This window comes from Periplaneta americana, chromosome 17 (genome assembly GCF_040183065.1).
Source record: "Periplaneta americana isolate PAMFEO1 chromosome 17, P.americana_PAMFEO1_priV1, whole genome shotgun sequence".
Taxonomy (NCBI): domain Eukaryota; kingdom Metazoa; phylum Arthropoda; class Insecta; order Blattodea; family Blattidae; genus Periplaneta; species Periplaneta americana.
The window spans coordinates 112,257,048-112,276,794 of record NC_091133.1 but is presented as its reverse complement, the minus strand read 5'-3'; the positions used below and the strand labels follow the sequence as shown (position 1 = coordinate 112,276,794).

At 35.7% G+C, this 19,747-nt stretch overlaps 1 protein-coding gene across 31 annotated transcripts in view; it reads right to left on the bottom strand.

Moving 5' to 3' along the window:
• Nucleotides 1-19,747, bottom strand: part of LOC138692929 (RNA binding protein fox-1 homolog 2-like) — a 1,380,865-nt gene that overhangs the window by 644,717 nt on the left and 716,401 nt on the right. The gene's annotated exons all lie outside the window — the stretch shown is intronic.

Below are 19,747 nucleotides of genomic sequence, written 5' to 3'. Positions count from 1 at the left end.
CAATGTTCAAACATTAATAAAAAAAATGCAGTTTTACGTATAATTCTCTAGAAATAAAGATATTAATGCAGCCAATCAAATGCTCCATTTCACAACAGAAATATTATTGAATAACTTTGCCAAGTTTCATCACTCTAGCTTTAAACACTGAGAAATAAAATGAATAATCTACTTGTGGTTGAAAATGTAGAAAATTTATTTTTTGAAATAATTACATTTAAAGTTTTGATTACGCATAACTCGTACATTAACACAACTTCTACGAATTATATATATATATTTTTTTATTGGGTTATTTTACGACGCTGTATTAACATCTAAGTTATTTAGCGTCTGAATGAAATGAAGGTGATAATGCCGGTGAAATGAGTCCGGGATCCAGCGCCGAAAGTTACCCCAGCATTTGCTCGTATTGGGTTGAGGGAAAACCCCGGAAAAAACCTCAACCAGGTAACTTGCCCCGACCGGGATTCGAACCCGGGCCACCTGATTTCGCCGCCAGACGCGCTGACCGTTACTCCACAGGTGTGGACTCTACGAATTATATAAAATTATACTTATAATTTGAACTTTTTAGCTAAAAAATTGTGGAATTAGAAATTTCAATAGCGCATGCCTTAAAAACGGTAACATTTGAAAGAGAACAACCACCAGGATCGCCCCCGTCGATTGGGAACGACCGCTAGATGGAAGTACAGTTGCCCATGCACGTTACAACACGAGGAGCAGGTAATTCGTCGTGCTCTTTAAAGAAATCTTTTATAAGTAAAATATGGCCGAAGACAAATTTGTAAGTTTGATAAATGATGACTGTGCTAGTGCTGGTGTAGGGTCAGCGACCAGGACCTAACGACCCTAGAAGTCAAGACAACAGGAAATGGAGCGATAACATTGATGAGTGCCATTGCAGGAGATACAATGTTCGACGAAAATACAATGAATATACTCCAAAAGACAAAGAAATATAAAGCGCCTCAGATACGAATGATGACTAGGGCTAGGATTTGGATGAAATTGCATTTTTTTCTACTAAGCCAGAAACATAGCTGCTTTAGTATTTATATGTCATGTGATAAATGAGTATTTTAAGACATATTTGTTACGGCACTTTTTTTTTTTTTTTTTGCATTTTCTGCCTGTTTCAACTCATAAGAGCATCTTTTGTTTTATTCGGTCATTTGTTAGGCATTTTCGTTTAATTTTGTCCATAACTCCCCATGATTAATGTAAAATAATGTTTATTTCCTTTGATATTTTCTTTACATATTTTTTCCATTAATACCCATTATTTTGTATAATATTTTAATCGTTTTTCTACACAAATATTGCCATTTTAACGTAGTACACCTCACGTAATGGATCAGTCCAACCACCCCTTCAATATACACTCCTCTATACCTGCTAATTCCGGATAAGAGTGGCCTTGTAGTAGACTACATGGAATCTAAAAGTAAAGTAAATCCAGGGCGCTACAGCCCATGAAGGGCCAAGACCGAACAGCTGAATGCTGACCTCACGTCCACATGCCGAAGCAGAAGTGAACGATCATACATGGAAACTACATCAGGTGAAATAATTAATTAAAGTGTACTACTTAGAAAAAATTATGTAAAATTTAATTTAACTACTAGTCTAACATTAAGTAGTACAAAACCTATTTTCTTACTAAGCCAATTATGTAAGATTAATTTTTAGGGCATTTTAAGGACATTTTTGAAAGATTTTTAGGTCATAAATCTATTGTTTTCAGGACATTTTTTAATGATTTATAGGTCATCAAAATCCTAGCCCTAATGATGACACTCTTTGTTGAGTACAAAATATATTTCGTAAATACGACGAACATACGAAAAGTCAAGGTAATATAAGAATTAAAATTATATTTTATTTAACGACGCTCGCAACTGCCGAGGTTATATCAGCGTCGGCGGTGTGCTGGAATTTTGTCCGGTAGGACTTCTTTTACATGCCAGTAAATCTACTGACATGAGCCTGTCGCATTTAAGCACACTTAAATTCAGTCGATCTTGGCCGGGATCGAAGCCGCAACCTCAGGAACGGAAGGACAGTACTCTATCGACTGCACCATCCAGGCTGACAAGGGAATATAAGGCGCGAGGCAATTCAATTTTGCTCGAATATGCTTACTTTTCAAGATAAAAATTATTTTATATGAAACATTTCATAGCCTGTTTTGAGAAAGCCTATTGATTTAACTTCCAATGTACACAGTGAGATTAAGAGAGGAGTTTATTATGATAATAAATTATTATTGAAATAATTTTAGTTTTGTCCTTTAAATGTGCAAAAAATTGGATCAAAACAAATGTAACTTTCCGTTCTGCACAGGAATTTTAATTCTAAAAAGGAGCTTTAAAATATTTGTACGTTTGTCCGGACCAAATTTCTGCACATTTAAAGGAGAAAATTAAAATTCTTTCAATCACTTATTATCATAATACACTGCTCTCTTAAATTGACCGAGAATATTGGGAATTAAATCAATGGTTTCTCCAAAACACGCTATAAAATATTTCATATAAAACAATTTTTTTTCTTGAAAAGAAAGTAAAAACGAGCAAAATTATATTAAACGTTTTTGTTTGAAATTTCTCAAAGAATAACCCTGTATATTGATGAATATAACTGCCATATCCAATTATGTATTTACTTTGCTGCAGTCGGAAGTCACACGATTCGAACTCCGGGTACTGAGCATTGGCGAATTCTCCCGGATAAGATAAGGATACTCCCTCGTTCCCATGAGAGAATGCCGATATCTGGGAGTGTATTGGCATATGTTGCAATAGAAATCCCTTTCATTTGTAAGTAAATAACCAGAGAAAGCTACTGCATATAAGACTTGGGAATTCTAGAGTCTCTTTTCTTTCAATATCCATCTCGTCTCACAAATTCAAGAATACAAATATTCCTTAGATTCTTAAGCGATGTAGTAACATAATGTTAATTTAAAAGAACGACCAAGACTGTACCACAGAGTTTAATGTTACAAAGGGTTTATTAAACAATCTATATAGGTTGGATAAAAAGCAGTGGCAACACTGCTGTCACGTCACGATGGTGCGTTCGAGAGTTGCCAACTGTGTGGACATGAACAAGGACTGTTAGATGAGTTAGTGCAGCCAGCGGCCACAGTACTCTGTCAATCTACTGCAGTGTGTAGAACGTTGACTTTCATAGGGATAGTGCGAGCGCCCTAAGACCACGTTTACAAAACTAGAGCAAACGTTCCTGGATCAAAATTGAAGTGGCACGAGGTCGTAGGACACAAGAATGTTTTCAGGGACTGCGTGAAGCATGTGCCGATGCTGCGTTGCCATATCGCACAGTGGCAAGATGGGTTAAAGCGTTCCGGGAAGGCAGGGATGGCGTTCAGAATAAACTCCGTACAGGACGACCCCGGGTGGACGACAACACAGTTCAACTCCTTGCTTGGATGCTGATCGCCGATGGACTACGCGTGAGTTAGCAGCGGAAGTCTGAGTATGTCACAAAACTGTGCTCCATATTCTGCAAGACATTCTGGGTTACCGCAAAATTACAGGGCGTTGGATACCCCATGAAATTTTCGAGGTGCAACAATGGCACCGCTATGCAGTCGCACAGGCCTTGTTGAACGGGTACCAAAGGGAAGGTGACGACTTTCTTGGACGAATCGTCGCAATGGACGAAACCTGGGCTCGGTCATACGAACCAACAAACTTGAAACGTCAATCGAATGGAAGCATCCACGTTCTTCTCGTCCGAAGAAAGTGCGCCCTACACAAAGTGCTGTGATGGAGATGTTCATTGTGGCGTATGACATTGATGGGGTAATACTGCACCACGCTGTACCTCCAAGGGCAGACGGTAAAAGCGGACTACTACTGCAGGTTCCTGCAGCACCACCTTCGTCCAGCCCTCAAGAGAAAACGACGACACTTGGTGGTACAGAATCCCATCATTCTTCATGATAATTCAAGGAGTCACACCGCTGCTGCTGGCAAGGACCTGTCGCCCCGCTGGCAATGGGAGATTCTGGAACATCCACCGTACTCACCCGATATGATCCATGCGATTACGATCTTTTCACCAAAGTGAAAGAACCACTGCGAGGGACCCGGTACAATATCAGAGATGAACTTATCCGTGCTTTAGGGCGGTCAATACGGAACATCAACAAAGACGGACGTGCTGATGGTGTAAGACGCCTTCCAAATATTTGGCAAAAGGTAATAAATAAGTGGGCGACTATAGAGAAGGTACGTAAATGTTGTACCCCTGTGAATAAAGTCATGTCAGAAATATCGACCTGATGCCATTACTTTTTCTCCAGCCCTAGTAATTGCTAAACTTGGAATGATTTCTTTTAGAAATATCTCAAATTTCACAAAAAAAAAAAAAAAAAAATCTTTCCCTTCAACATCTATACGGATAAAAGAGGTAAACTGTTGACATTCGACATCTGGCGTGTATATTTATGTTGGATTCAATATTTCTGTTTATCTTGTTGCAACCTTTTCGTGACGCCATTCTATAAACAACCTTAACAATTTATATTCCCAAAAGAGAGCAGAGTTACACATAATAATTGATAATACCCGGATCGTAAAAATCTGAATCTCGTTCCCATTCTGACTTTTAGTTTGTTACGGTTGTCTGAGGAGTATATTTGATCAGCTTCCGCCTCTCCTTTTTAAAAACACAAACTCAGACATTTAGCAAATGTTTAAGAGCGTAGCTACGATCTATAAGTCATAAACAACTACGAAAACAAACTCTCTCGAGGAAAGTTCCACCGAGTTTTATATAGAATTTGGTACATTACTGATACATGTTCTGTATACGAAACCTCAAAAACTTCTGTACTGGTTTGACCATGTAATTGGAAATTTACATGACAAATAAACAAACTTGAACGCGAAGTCGAGGAACAGACATGATTTTTTATTGCGAGTACCGGTAATACTTATAAACACGACGTTTCATAGTATGGATCTATATTCTAAGTTTTGTAGGGAAGGATGATTTAAAGTGGCCATTCAATAAATTATACGTTTAGTCAGCCATTCCTAAAAGTAAATCTTTTACCGCTAGGCAAGCGTGTTAAAAACTGTGAAACCTATTTTAACACCAAAGCGAAAAGCATTTTTAACAGTGACTTTCAACTGTTTGCGCCGATTGTCGATTGTTTCCCACCAAATGTCACACATCAACAATCTCATCACATCAATAAAGCTGTTTAAACAATGGTAGGTCAATTTAAAAAAAAATACTTGTTTTTGGTTGAGAAATGCACACAAATTAAATAAAATACTTCAACAGCTACTGTATTTTATTATCAACTACTGCGTGTTCAGTTCAAAGTGTGTCATGGCTCGCTGTATGCCGTCATGTGGCTAGCCGATGAACCTAGAGAATTCAATCTTCCTACATTTCCGCAGAGGCGTATTACTTATGTGCCAGAGAAGTTGCCTAGCAAGTACGGCGTTCATTCTGAAGAGTACGTACCGATACTTATAGTAACGCCGGTAGTGGCAGGAATGTGAACTGTTTGGAAACACGTATTGAGATGAGTTTTTTGTTACTGTCGGGATATGGAGAGAGGGTTAAGACGATTGCTTACGTATTTGTTAACATTATATTCGACGGTCAACATGGACACGGAGCATTTGATTTGTTGCCGTACGCAACCGATGATAACAAATACCCTGCGTACGACTTGTCCTCGCAAAACACAGTTCGAAAGAGGATATGGTAGCACACAGACCGTACAGACCGCCATCTGTTGCTACGACGTTCAAATTATACCATACACGTTCTCAAGTTCAGATTGAACGCCTTGATTAATAGGCAACTTCTCTGACATAAAAGCTGAAACTCGCTTCAAATCGCAGACTCACAACAGTGACGTCATGACACACTTTGAAATGAACACCCAGTATAGGTCTATTATGAAACAATTAAGAACTGAATGTAACTACGTATAAACAATTACGGGTCAACCGAATTTGAACCGGGGATCTCGCAATCTGCAGTCGCTATACCATCGCTTGGTGAGTTCAATGAAAGACGGATAGGAATGAAAAGAGAGATTACTTGAAGGAAAAACTGAATGAGGTAGAAACAAATAGTACGAATAAAAACATTAGCGATTTACATAAAGGCATAAAAGAATTTAAGAACGGATATCAGGCAAGGCTAAACGTGATCAAGGATGAGAATGGTGACTTGCTTGCAGACTCTCATTCAATCCTGAACAACGGAAAAACTATTTTGGGCAACTACTAAATGTAAATAGGCGAAATAGAAATGATCGAGACGAAATTCAAATACAAACTGCTGAGCCATTTCTACTCGAATCCACACTTTTTGACGTCGAAATTGCGTTATAAAAGCTGAAAAGGTACAAGTCTGCAAGTATTTAAATTTCAGCAAAATTAATACAATAAGATGGAAGCGGATTATCTAGAGAAATTTATAAGCTTGTACAAAGACCTTTGGGGAGACCGAGACGTGGATGGAAGGATAATATTAAAACGGATTTGAGGGAGGTGGGATATGATGGTAAAGATTGGATTAATTTTGCTTAGGATAGGGACCAATGGCGGGCTTATGAGAGGGTGACAATGAACTTCCGGGTTCTCTAAAAGTCGTAAGTAAACATGATAGATAAAAAGTGAAATATTGCGGACTTAAGAGACTGATTTTTTTACCTGCGCTACAGTCTGATACTATACTCGAAAAAAAAAAACAGATTTTCTGTGTTCGATAATCACAATACAATTAGTGATAAGCCACTGATAGCATGATTCAGAACTAAGATTTTAACTGTCTCACAGGGAATTTCACAAAGAAAGGCAAAATTGCTACAAATTTGCACGAGTGATTTTCTTCTGTCGATACACTGCGCAACTACAACAAAACAAAAATACTTGTGCTAAATCTGAGAGGATAACGAAATGTAACGTCGTTACGCTGCGCTGCAAATGAGAAGCAAACACTCCATTTTATAAACAAGGGTAAACACCGCGCCTGAAGGATGACGTGTGAATTAATGGCCCCCAAGTGTGTGTTTTCCAAAGCAATGTCAGATCCTATGCACCAGACGTCGATGCTATCGAACTGTAAATATGTGCATAAAAAGCTGGCGAAATTATTTCGTTCTGAAGGAAATTTGTGCAAGAATGACTAAATCAGAAATTATGTCATCCGGAACAAATTAAAATAAAACAATATCGTTGTAAGTAAAAATTTTGCAATTCCAATGGCTATACCTATACCGCAGGCCTATAATATGTGGAAGAAAATCTTGAGGATATATCTACACAAATTATTAATCCTTCATGTTACTTGTAACTCGCCTTTTGTACACTTTTATAAATAGATCAAAATATATGAAGAGTTCGCGGGAAAAATGATGAATGTCACATTTCTGTTAAAGATTAGATAATGATCTAATTGAGTCTATAACTGCAAGATGTAGTGCTGTTTCTATAGAAAATAAAGGAAAGGATTACTGTATTCGTGGTGATAATTCTCCTTTTTACCATTTTTCATAAAAACAACATTAAATTTCTTAGTGATCCATTGAATTAGATAATGACATCAACCTTAACAAAACTGTGACATTCATCGTTTTTCCCGCGAACTCTTCATATATATATATATATATATATATATATATATATATATATATATATATATATAAGTTGGTTTCCTAATGATAATATGGAGTAGTGTCTAATATGGGGTGATAAAGGTTCCTATTATGGGATGAGATTTACTGTATAATGTAAATATGCATATAACTACAACAATTTCAATTATTACATTAAACAATATATCTAATGAATGTGATCGGTTAGTATCCAGATTGAAAGCCACATGTTTAAATCCCGACTGATTACAATGGTTTATTCTCAACATTTCAGTAGCTCAGAATTTCTCTATTTATTTTCTTTGTTAAATATCATCTTCGGGTGAGGATGAAGATTCAAAGATGGAAAGTTCATAGTTTTTTTTTTTTTTTTCAGAAAAAAAAAATGTTTTCCTAATGCTTAACAATCTCTTATTCGGTAACTATTACGAGTAGGATTGTGATTTTTGTCCATATCGATAGAAAATCTAATAAAGAATAATTTATCTCTCTGGCGTATTTCAATAACGTGGACGATTTTCGTGTAAATTTGATTTAAAAAAACCTCCAATTTCAAGCCACTGCAGGATGCGACCAGGTTGCAACAATGTCGAGGTAGAGAGCAGCTCACCTACCGAGATACACAGAGTTCCTTGACCTCTTACATCTGTATCACGAGTGGTGTGTGTTAGCGACGATGTTGCCGGACTGCTGAAACTTCAAACTTAATTTTCCAGTTAACCGTGCATTTAATCACAAAACGTAATATAGGTTTTATATTCATTTATGTGTACCCTATCCCCCCTTTCAATCTGTAAGTTTATTTCTTTTCACTTACACTCTGTATAACATGAATTTGCAACAAATTGAGTCTCGAAATGAAGAAGAAAGTTTTCTGTATTATGTCTGTCATCTCTCTGTTGCCACTGTTGATCCCATTTATCTCTGCTTATGTTGTATTATATCAAACTGATCACTAAGGAGCGGATTTCTATGTAATTAAATATTATTTTTGCGTGTGATAAAACACAATTAACAAAGTTAAAAATTCCGAACATGAAGTTTCAAGTTTAAAACCCGAATTTTATTTCACATAAAAGCACATATTTTCACAAAAAAATTATGTAAATACATATTTTCAGGATATCTATTATAAACACATAAATATTGGAGTTTTTTACTTAAATAATTTTTTACAAGCACTTTTAAACATTTTAAAACTAAATCAATTATGTCACTCAGAAGTACGTTATCTTTTTAAGAATCCTTGGTTGCTTCGTGTTTCTAAGCGCTGTGTGATGTATCCGTGATCCATTTTTGTAATAGTATCGCCTCAAGTTCTGAGAACTGCTAGGCAGCAAATCAGTGTTATTACTAGAAAATAAATTAACATGGACAAGGAGGAGAGATCGTGCAACACATACTTAGGAATGTTTATTGTTGCTGAAGATGATTTCATTCCACGCTTTGTTTGTGAAACACAACAGATAAGAGATCAGGTATGAACATTATTTAATTTAAACAAATCTCTCTCCTCTCGCTTATGTCCATCAAGTAAGGCAATACGTCTTGTTGTGATTCCCTGTTATCGGGCTTCGTCAAGATATACTGAAAGATGGTTGTTTAAAAAACGATTTGGCTTTCCTATTAGCAAATCTAAGCTTTTTGTGTGACGCCATAAAAAAAATCGAAACAACCAAAAACTTGTTGTCTGAAACAGGGAGGTGCGTGCCGTGAAAATTAAACTAGACTCGCTACCAGGTCCAGGTGTTTGGGAAAACCAGTGGATATAAAAAAATGTGTAAAGTTGCTCAAGTATTGGAGGATGTGCCTGTAGGTGAAATTGACGGTGTCTGTATTTGTGACATTTCTCTCTTTAAATATGCACATCTGTCGTCCTGTGATGTGGAAAGATCGTTTTCACAGTATAAGTCGTTGTTCAGAGATAATCGGCATGCATTTTTAATGGAGAATTTGAGATGACGTTTGTTGTTCACTGCAATTCTCGGCCAATTACTAGCACTCAAGTGTGGTTGGTGAGTACCTAGTAACATTTTTTTTTTCCAAGTTAAGTAAGGTATTTTTGTCATATTTATAAAAAAGTATTTTTTTATTTTTAGCAAATATTTTCGTACTTTTTAGCAAATAAAAAATAAATATATTTAAATTTTTTAGCACATAAAAATCCGCTCCCTACTGATCACAATCACTTTCATCACCACCATGATCAAGGTTTGAAGCAAGAGATCCGTTCCGATCCATAAGGAATAAGCTGTTCTATCCAACATCAAAACAAATGAAGTAGTTAGACCTTTGCGTGACTTTCTTCCACGCACTTCAATTGCTCATCTAGTCCAGCGGATGACTTGTTTTATAGTTTATATCGTCCAAAAGAAAATGCTGTACATTGCTGTATTTATCTACTTAACCTCTTACACTTTTCCCCAGTAACAACTCGAGAGGAAACTGTCACAGCAATGTAAAAAGGAAAAATAGTCCTGACGTTCAATAAAACAGTCGCGCTAGGGCATACAAATTCCCGAATGCGAAGCCGGCACTCTAGCCTGAGGGCGGACGTGCGCGACACACTAAACTAATCGGGGTCATAATTTTTGTTACAATTTTTTGCAACATGAAGCATTCTGACAGAGAGAAAAACATTGCATCATTTAGGCTACGATTCCAAACTGATGTAATTTATCTTTGTATAAAGTTAGCGTCAATTTTTGTCAGGCAAATTATGTAATAAATGACAAAAACTATAAAGCATGATGTGAATATTCTGCTAACATGTAATTGCAGCAAGTTTCATAAGAATCGCAGATTACCTCGATCCCCCTCCCCATTTTTTCTTCCTATTTCTTTTATTTAATTCCCATCTCCAAAAAATTTCTTATGTTCACAATAACATGTCGCATGACTTAAGAATTCTAAAGCCCCATTCACAATGAAAATTAAACATAACCGTAACATAAACACAGAAGTTTGCGCCCAGGTTAACAAATGGGACCATTCACAATGATTCACATAAGTATTGACATAAACATTACCGTAAGACGTTAACATGAAAGTTTGCAAACTCCAAACTTTCATGCTTATGCTTACATGATTTGCAAACAGAACACAATCGTGGAACGCTGAAGTATACGACAGAATATGAGGAAATGGCGTCGTTGTTATGTTTCCATGGTTACCAAGTATGTTTGCGATTATGTTTATGTTCCCATCGTGAATGATGGTATGACTTTTTGATTTTACGTAACGTTTATATTCTTAAGTTAACGCTTACGTTATGTTTAATTTTCATTGTGAATGAGCCTTAATAATCTTCCATTATATTTGTTGTTTAACAACTTGGTAATTCTCACTCTTTCACAGGGCTATATAATAGTTTCTTGGCCCTGAACAAAGCAAAGAACTCTGATTATTACGGCCTTTGTTTGAAAAATTATAATTCCTCAATTCTTTTACTTTTAAATGGTCCGGCATAGTGCCGGACATTAACCAATAACGATTCTCAGTATCCTTATTAACATTTTCTCAACCGTACTATCAGGGACTGGAATGCTTTACCTACAGATTTACTAAAGGCTTTATCAATAACCAAAAATGTAATTAAAAATAGGCTTAAGGACTTTACTAATAGACGGTAATTATACACAGTATTTAAAGGGTGTAATTGATGTTTTGTTATTTGAAGTGTTATGTCAGTGAAGAAGTGTGTGGTGTAAGTGAAGTTTTATAGTTTATAATGACAGTGTAAAGTATTTGAACAGTGAAATGTTTTTGAAGTGTTAGTGAAATCAGGATAGAATCAGTGAAATGTGTCGTAGTTCCAGTGCAGTGAGTGAGTTGTCAGCGAAATGCGTGTAGTGCTGAAAGGTACTTGTGCAGGTATCAACATATCATACTCGTGGGTTTTAGTTCGACCTTAGGGTTAAGATACAAATTAGATTTACTTTAAATGTTATTTTAAGTGATCGTGCTTCATTTAATTTATTATGCTTCCTGGTATTATTACTATTATTATTATTATTATTATTATTATTATTATATTATTATTATTATTATTATTATTATTATTATTATTATTATTATTATACTATTGATTATTATTAGTATTAATTATTATTAGTAGTATTATTAATTTATTATTAATTGTATTTTTATTAGTTGTCATTATTGAGTGTAATTAGTTGTCACTGCCTCCGGTTATATACCCATTTGCAGTGTGAATAAATACATACACATACATACATCATATATTCTTCTTGGCTATCAAAAGGGCAATAAAATGTTGCAGTACCGCTTCTGAAGTACAATATAAATATTTTTCATTTCTTCTTCACTTCATTTCGTCATAATTTCGTGTCTCCTGAAAATAATCTTCAGCTATGATCCATACAACTTAATGTCGTCTATCATCTGATATCTTCTTCTACCTCGAACTATTCTCCCGTTCACCATTCCTTCCAGTGCATCCTTCAGTAGGCAGTTTCTTCTCAACCAGTGACCCAGCCAATTCCTTTTCCTCTTCCTGATTAGTTTCAGCATCATTCTTTCTTCACCCACTCTTTCCAACACAGCTTCATTTCTTATTCTGTCTGTCCACTTCACACGTTCCATTCCTCTCCATATCTACATTTCAAATGCTTCTATTTGCTTCTCTTCACTTCATCGTAATGTCTATGTTTCTGCCCCAAACAATGCCACACTCCATACAAAGCACTTCAGTAGTCTCTTAGTTCTTTTTCCAGAGGTCCGCAGAAGATGCTCCTTTGTCTATTAAAAGCTTCCTTTGCTATTGCTAGTAGAATGAAATTAATAAAATGATAAGACTGGATACGACATGAACCGGATGAGTACAGAAAGAATAGATCATTATAAACCACGGGGAAAAAAAGAAGCTTTGGACGCCCGAGGAAGAAATGGAGATGAGTGTGAGGACGGAACAGGAAAACTGCCTATCCCTGATGTGAGGAGAAGAAAGAAGAAGAAGAACACTACTGAAAGAGCAGTATGCAGCTATTTCAAATCAGCATAAACTTGTAAAAAAATGTGTTATCTTATACAAAAGCTTTTTGAAAATATTTCCGTCCAGAACAAGAAACAGAGTCAATGCATACTTTAATAAATACATCCATCAGTGGTGCCTATATTTAACACCTGTCGCATATCCTCGTTTTAACTTTGTTCAGTATCCTTCATCCTACCACTGTTCTTAGAAATCACTGCCAATCCAGTCTTGTTAAGACGAAATTTTCGCAACCATGAGCATAATGTAAACTTGTATTGCAGACACTATTCAAACAAAATCATTTCGCAACTAACGCTCTATTTAAACTAAATGTGCATTGTGTACCATTTTGTAATTGTTTTCCGATTAGAAATTACCATTACACTAGCCAACAGATGTAATTTGTAACTGGAATTTGCTAGTAAACTACATTATTCAAGCCATATATTCCCTTGCCAATTATTGGCCGCCCCGAGAGTTCAACGCCGCTGCGAAATCCGATACCGTACTATCCGGTCCTCCCCAATTTCCACACAGCAATATCTTAACTAAAATAAATACTCCGTTAAATTGAGAAACTAGTGCTGGAGAAGGGATTGGGGGAGGCGAACAAGTTGTTCCCAAGTTTCAGAAGCGAAATGATGAAACTCTATACAATCTCAACATCTCTAATGATTAAAGGAGTATTACAGCACTGAGATCAAATAAAGTAACGAAATTCCTTCTCTCAACACCAACGGGTATACAGCGTATTCTGCACGACTGACGGACAGTAAGAACTGTGCCAGGGATTTGGGAGCATGTTCGGATCTCGATCTGGCGAACTGCGGCCTGTATTCAGACAGAAGGTGGACATTTTGAACAGTTCACTTAAGATCATGTAAACAGAATGTGTCATGCGGATTCCTATGTAATTAAATATTATTTTTGCGTGTGATAAAACACAATTAACAAAGTTAAAAATTCCGAACTTGAAGTTTCAAGTTTAAAATCCGAATTTTATTTCACATAAAAACATTTATTTTCACAAAAAATTATGGAAATACATATTTTCAGGAAATCTATTATAAACACATAAATCTTGGAGTTTTTTTACTTAAATAATTTTTTACAAGAACTTTTAAATATTGTAAAACTAAATCAATTATGTTACTCAGAAGTACGTTATCTTTTTTAAGAATTCTTGGTTGCTTCGTGTTTCTAAGCGCTGTGTGGTGTATCCGTGATCCATTTTCGTAATAGTATCGCCTCAAGTTCTGAGAACTGCTAGGCAGCATATCAGTGTTATTATTAGAGAATAAATTAACATGGACAAGGAGGAGTGATCTTGTAACACAAAATTAGGAATGTTTATTGTTGCTGAAGATGATTTCATTCCACGCTTTGTTTGTGAAACACAACAGATAAGAGCTCGGGTATGAAAATCATTTAATTTAAACAAATCTCTCGCCTCTCGCTCATGTCTATCAAGTAAGGCAATATATCTTGTTGTGATTCCCTGTTATCGGGCTTCGTCAATAGATATACTTCAAGATATGCTGAAAGATGGTTGTTTAAAAAACGATTTGGCTTTCCTATTAGCAAATCTAAGCTTTTTGTGTGACACCGTAAAAAAACTCGAAACATCCAAAAACCTGTTGTCTGAAACAGGGAGGTGCGTGCCGTGGAAATTAAACTAGACTCGCTACCAGGTTCAAAAGCACAATTACTAAGGGACAAATGCCAGAATGTGTTTGGGAAAAACAGTGGATATAAAAAAATGTGTGAAGTTGCTCAAGTATTGGAGGATGTGCGTGTAGGTGAAATTGACGTTATTCAGAGATAATCGGCATGCATTTGTGATGGAGAATTTGGAGATGACCTTTGTTGTTCACTGCATTTCTCGGCCAACTACTAGCACTCAAGTGTGGTTGGTGAGTACCTAGTAACATTTTTTCAAGCTAAGTAGCCTAAGGTATTTTTGTCATATTTAAAAAAATATATATTTTTTTTATTTTTAGGAAATATTTTCGTACTTTTCAGCACATAAAAAATAAATATATTTAAATTTTTAGTACATAAAAATCCGCTCCCTAGTCATAATAATTCCTGCAGACAAACGTATTGGAGTGCATACTTGCAAGCCCTACTCACAAACCAAGCATTTCAGCAAACTTGTTTATTTAGCCAATTTTTTCGTTCTATACATATGAGGAATTCATACCTGAAATTTTTCCCACTTCTTTCGTTCTATATAGAGCAGAATATTTTATTATATATCTTGGTTTCACAACTTTTAACACTATATCACTTCGGAATATACGTGTATATTAAGTGTCTTTCTCGTGTTAAATTTGACAGTACCTGGTTGGTACAACATAAACACAAGAACACACTAACATACGGAAACAAAAACACACACAAGACTGCAACCTCATTCAAGAAATTAAATTACAACATCGCATACAGAACAAATAATACCCTACAAAAGCATCTCAACACACAAACAACACAAACAAACAAATACAACCACACACGCGTATACAAACTCAAATGCAACACCTGCAACAACTTCTACATAGGACAGACGGGCAGATCATTCCACACACGTTACAAAGAACACATCACACCCATAACAAAACTACGAAACACTTCCACATATGCAGAACATATCAGAAATGCTAACCACACCCTACAGAGACATAAATACAGACATGGAAATTTTACACATTCAACAAGAAAGCCAGAAACTAACACACACGAACAATGCGAAATATATACACACACACCCAAATGAAATTCTCAACACACAACTCAATTTCAGAACACACACACTCTTTGACTCCACATTACACTACACAAACACACCCCCATAGGAAATACAAAGAAAAGGCGCCAAGACCAGCACCAACCTGTTCTGAAGACGATCGATATCAGGGTGAAACTTGTTAACCAGGTACTGTAAAATTTAACACGAGAAAGAAACATAATACATATTTCGAAATATTTTATCACTTAACGAGTTTGTCACATCTATTCGACGTAATGTGATGTTTTAGTTGTTCGAATGATTTCTGACAAATACCTGTACCGAAAGTCAAAAAACCTTCACACGCCAAATAATAAATTATAAGCTTAACTCCTCTTAACAACTTTTGTTATTTAACAAGTTTGACATACTCGCTCTACATTAAAATATTCTGGATTTATATCATGTGATATTTTAAAAATTTGTATGGGATATGACAAATAATGAAGTTCAAAACTTTTGGCTTCAAATAAAATTAAATATTGGGAAACTCAAATTAACAATTTTTATTATTTTACAAGTTTGTCACAATCATCTATAGTAGGCCTAATATATTTTACTTTCAACATATGTCACTCAACGATTCTGAAGTAGACTACAACGAAATTTGGGAATCATTCACAACCGTCAGAGAGACGGGTTTGTGTTGTTAGTGTCGCTATTAAGCTAGATCATACTTCTTCTGTAAGAAATACGTTTTATACCGGGTGATTCAAAAGCCCGGCAACATAGACCAACTGATAGCGAAAAATGAAAATAGGGGAAAGTTATCTGAAACATGTAGTTTTGAATCTAACGTGCTTGAATTTTCAACGTAGAATGCATCACTGTGATTGTACTCTGGTACAAGCCTTAATGAGAATGGAAAATGTCCTGTTGCCACATGCTTAGTCTCGTCCTTAAAGGGGGCATTTTAGGTTATTGCAATCACCATAGTGTATTGGGTAATCTACGAAATGATGACGATAATTAGCAGTGTTACCAATACAAGTTCAGGGAAACCTGCTAGGCAAGAATGAAATTTCCCTGAATTCTTATGCTATCAATGTAAATAAACGTTTCTTTGAGAAGGTAAATAATCGCTAAACTCTGCATGTCAACCAATTTCTCCGTTAAATAATACGTATTCAAAGTCCATTAGAAGTAGCGGAAAAGTCACTACTTTGGCAGCCTCTAGTCTACAGCCTCAACGGTGTATTCTACGTTGAAAATTCAAGCATATTAGATTGGAAACTACATATCTGCTACAACTTTCCCTTCTTTTCATTTCCAGATACGTATCTGCACCAATAACAGAGTTCGTCTATGTCGCCGGAATTTTGACTCACCCTGTATATTCCATAGTAATCTAACTGAACCATAATTTTACGATGTAACCGCTGATTCATGTGCAAATGAAAAACTTCCCATTATTACCAAAATTAAGCTGAGAAATATAGGCTGACTGATCGCGTTGAAGAAAAAAAATCAATGTTGACTTTACTCTTGTTAATTAAAACTGCCTCTCATTGCAAATTGCAACAGTATATGGGATGCTGATATGTGATGATTAATTGCCTCTAATTTATAATGAAAGCCTAACACGCATTTCAGTGATCTGATGCAAATTCGTGGTCAGCTGAGTTCTATTTTCGAGGGTAAAAGTGGTACTAAGGCGGCAAAAGAATCTGAGGCATCAGCTTCTCTTGGTGTCATGTTTCTTATAATTTCATAATTTACCAATAACAACGACAAGACAACGGAAAGGAATATTTTATGTCCTTTATATTGGATTATTAAACGAAACAGGATTCACATATGATTCAACGTGATTACCGCTATGGAGTAACAGCATGTCTGACCGTGAAACAAGCGGGCCCGGGTTCAAATCCTGGTTGGGACAAGTTACTTGGTTGAGGATTTTTCCGAGGTTTTCCCTTAACCAGTTAAGAGAGTGACGGTTGAAATTATGCTAATTTTCAGTCAAAAATCGCATTTTCGTTTTCTTGTAAAAAAAAATGAATCAGCAATCTCCTATTTATATGTTGAGCAAGTTTCAATGCTCTGCGACGCTCGAAAGCATACAAATTACGCAATATATAAATGGCTGCACCCTTGAACTTCAGTTTCATGCAAATTTTACAAGCTGTTTTCTCGCACTTTTTTCAGCACATTTCGTCAGGTTCAAAATTTAAAGGCTCTTACAATTTTTATGATAGGAACATGACATTTTTACCGCATCTTCTATACACTATGGTTAACAAAATAGCGCATGGTTTTTATGATTAAATGTATACTTTTTAAAATAAAAAACTGAATATTTATAGTCGCAATGGAAATTTTCTACAGGGACATCATTTTATTTTTACTTCAATTTTTATTGTACCTGAGTTTTTGAATGTACTTCACTCCCACCCCTTCTACTGGTAAACTTCCAACCGTTCACGACACAGACCCAAGGCCGCATATGCAGTCATAGTAGCCTTACGGTCACAGTACGTTCCAAAAATATATTCGCGTTTTCCAGTGACGAAAGACCTTTCAATATAGCATAATTTTCCATTTGCCTACGTCGCATCCCGGTTTCCCCCACCTGCTTCTATTCGCCTCTCTGTAAATGCTAGTGGCTGGGCTGTCTTAACTATATTCTGGGAACATTAATTTCTGTTAGAAATTGGACGTCTACGTAATATTATACCCATACAATTGTTTAAAATAACTTAAATAAAAGGGCCTCGTTAAGTAAATAACTGTCATGTGATTTCCTCCCTTTCTACGACGCTGCGACGTAACCACTTGGACGGACAGTAGATAGTATGTCTGAGTAATTTTATCTTTTCGGATCGGGCAGAAGTGAAGATTGAATTTGCAGTACGTAAGGTTCTCTTTTATAGAGTAGGTACAGAATTATTTCAACATGAGTTACTAGTACGAAGGACGAAACTGGCAATTGGAATTAGATGTAATAGTCTATAGTGCGATAATATGCACAAAAGAACTGAAGCCTTTATCGAAATGAGCGGCGACCATTTTCAAAAATCTGTTTAAATATCCATATTATGATTATTTTTCAATTTAACTTCATTCTCTATATTGTACGCTAATGTGCTGTAGACAGTATAATATACACTGAATAATGAATACGTTCGCATGGATAACTCAGTTCGTGAGTAAAAACACTCATTGTATTTTGATTAAACAAAAACCTAATGAAAATTATCGAACTCAAACTCGCGATATTTCCTAGTTTACGTAAATGGATGAACTACTTTTCTTCCCTCCTATACCTAGTAAAGTGATTTGTTTGTGTTTTACGCCAGTATCATCGAATTACAGTAGTGGAAGGGGGTAGCAAACTGTGTTTCCGGTCCTCTAAAGGTATAGCCAGGTTAATATTAAAAATGTTAGTAAAAATAAAATGATGTCCCTGTACAATTTTGATGATAGGAACATGACATTTTTACTGCATCTTCTATACAATGTGGTTAACAAAATAGCGCATGGTTTTTATGATTAAATGAATACTTTTTGAAATAAAAAACTGAATATTTATAGTGGCAATGGAAATTTTCTATTTTTAGATATGCAGTAGTTATAAAAATTATTTTCCTCTTGTGTAGTAAAGATATAGAAAAACTGATGTGTGAACTTTTATAAATATGGCATTTGTCTTGAAAAAAAAATTCAAATATTTGAGTGCCACATTTCATTTTGAAATATGCAATTTTTTCAGAATATTTATGTTAATAACACAGAAACTACTTGACTCACAGAAATAAAACTTCACCACATCATTATCTATCACATCGTGATTACGTATACAAAAAACCAAAGACGCATCTTGAAAAATGTAGAAAATAGAAATTTCACCCCATCACCCATCTTAAGAGCAAATGCTGTGTAACATTCAGCTCTGGACCTTGGACTCATTTCGCCGGCATTATGACCTTCATCTCACTCAGACACTAAACAACCATAGCAGTTGATAAATCGTCGTAAAATAACCAATTTAAAAATTATTCAACGTGAAATATGGTTGATAAGACGTAATTCTCCTCTCTTATTCACTTTTTCTGTATTTAGTTCCATATCTGTATTCCTTCCTTGTTTCTATGTACCGTAATTTTCCGATTTTAAAGCTTAATTGTGTAGTGTCTATGGTTTGCACGAACAAGAAAGTGATCTTTAACTGAAAGAGAAAGAAGTTCGCTACTCTTTTGTTTCGGTAGCTTAGATGCACTGCAGTATTTGACCTTCTCCCGGACCTAGCGGGAAATAACGATACTGGCTGCATGGAATTTGTCTCGTTAAAAGAACAGGAACA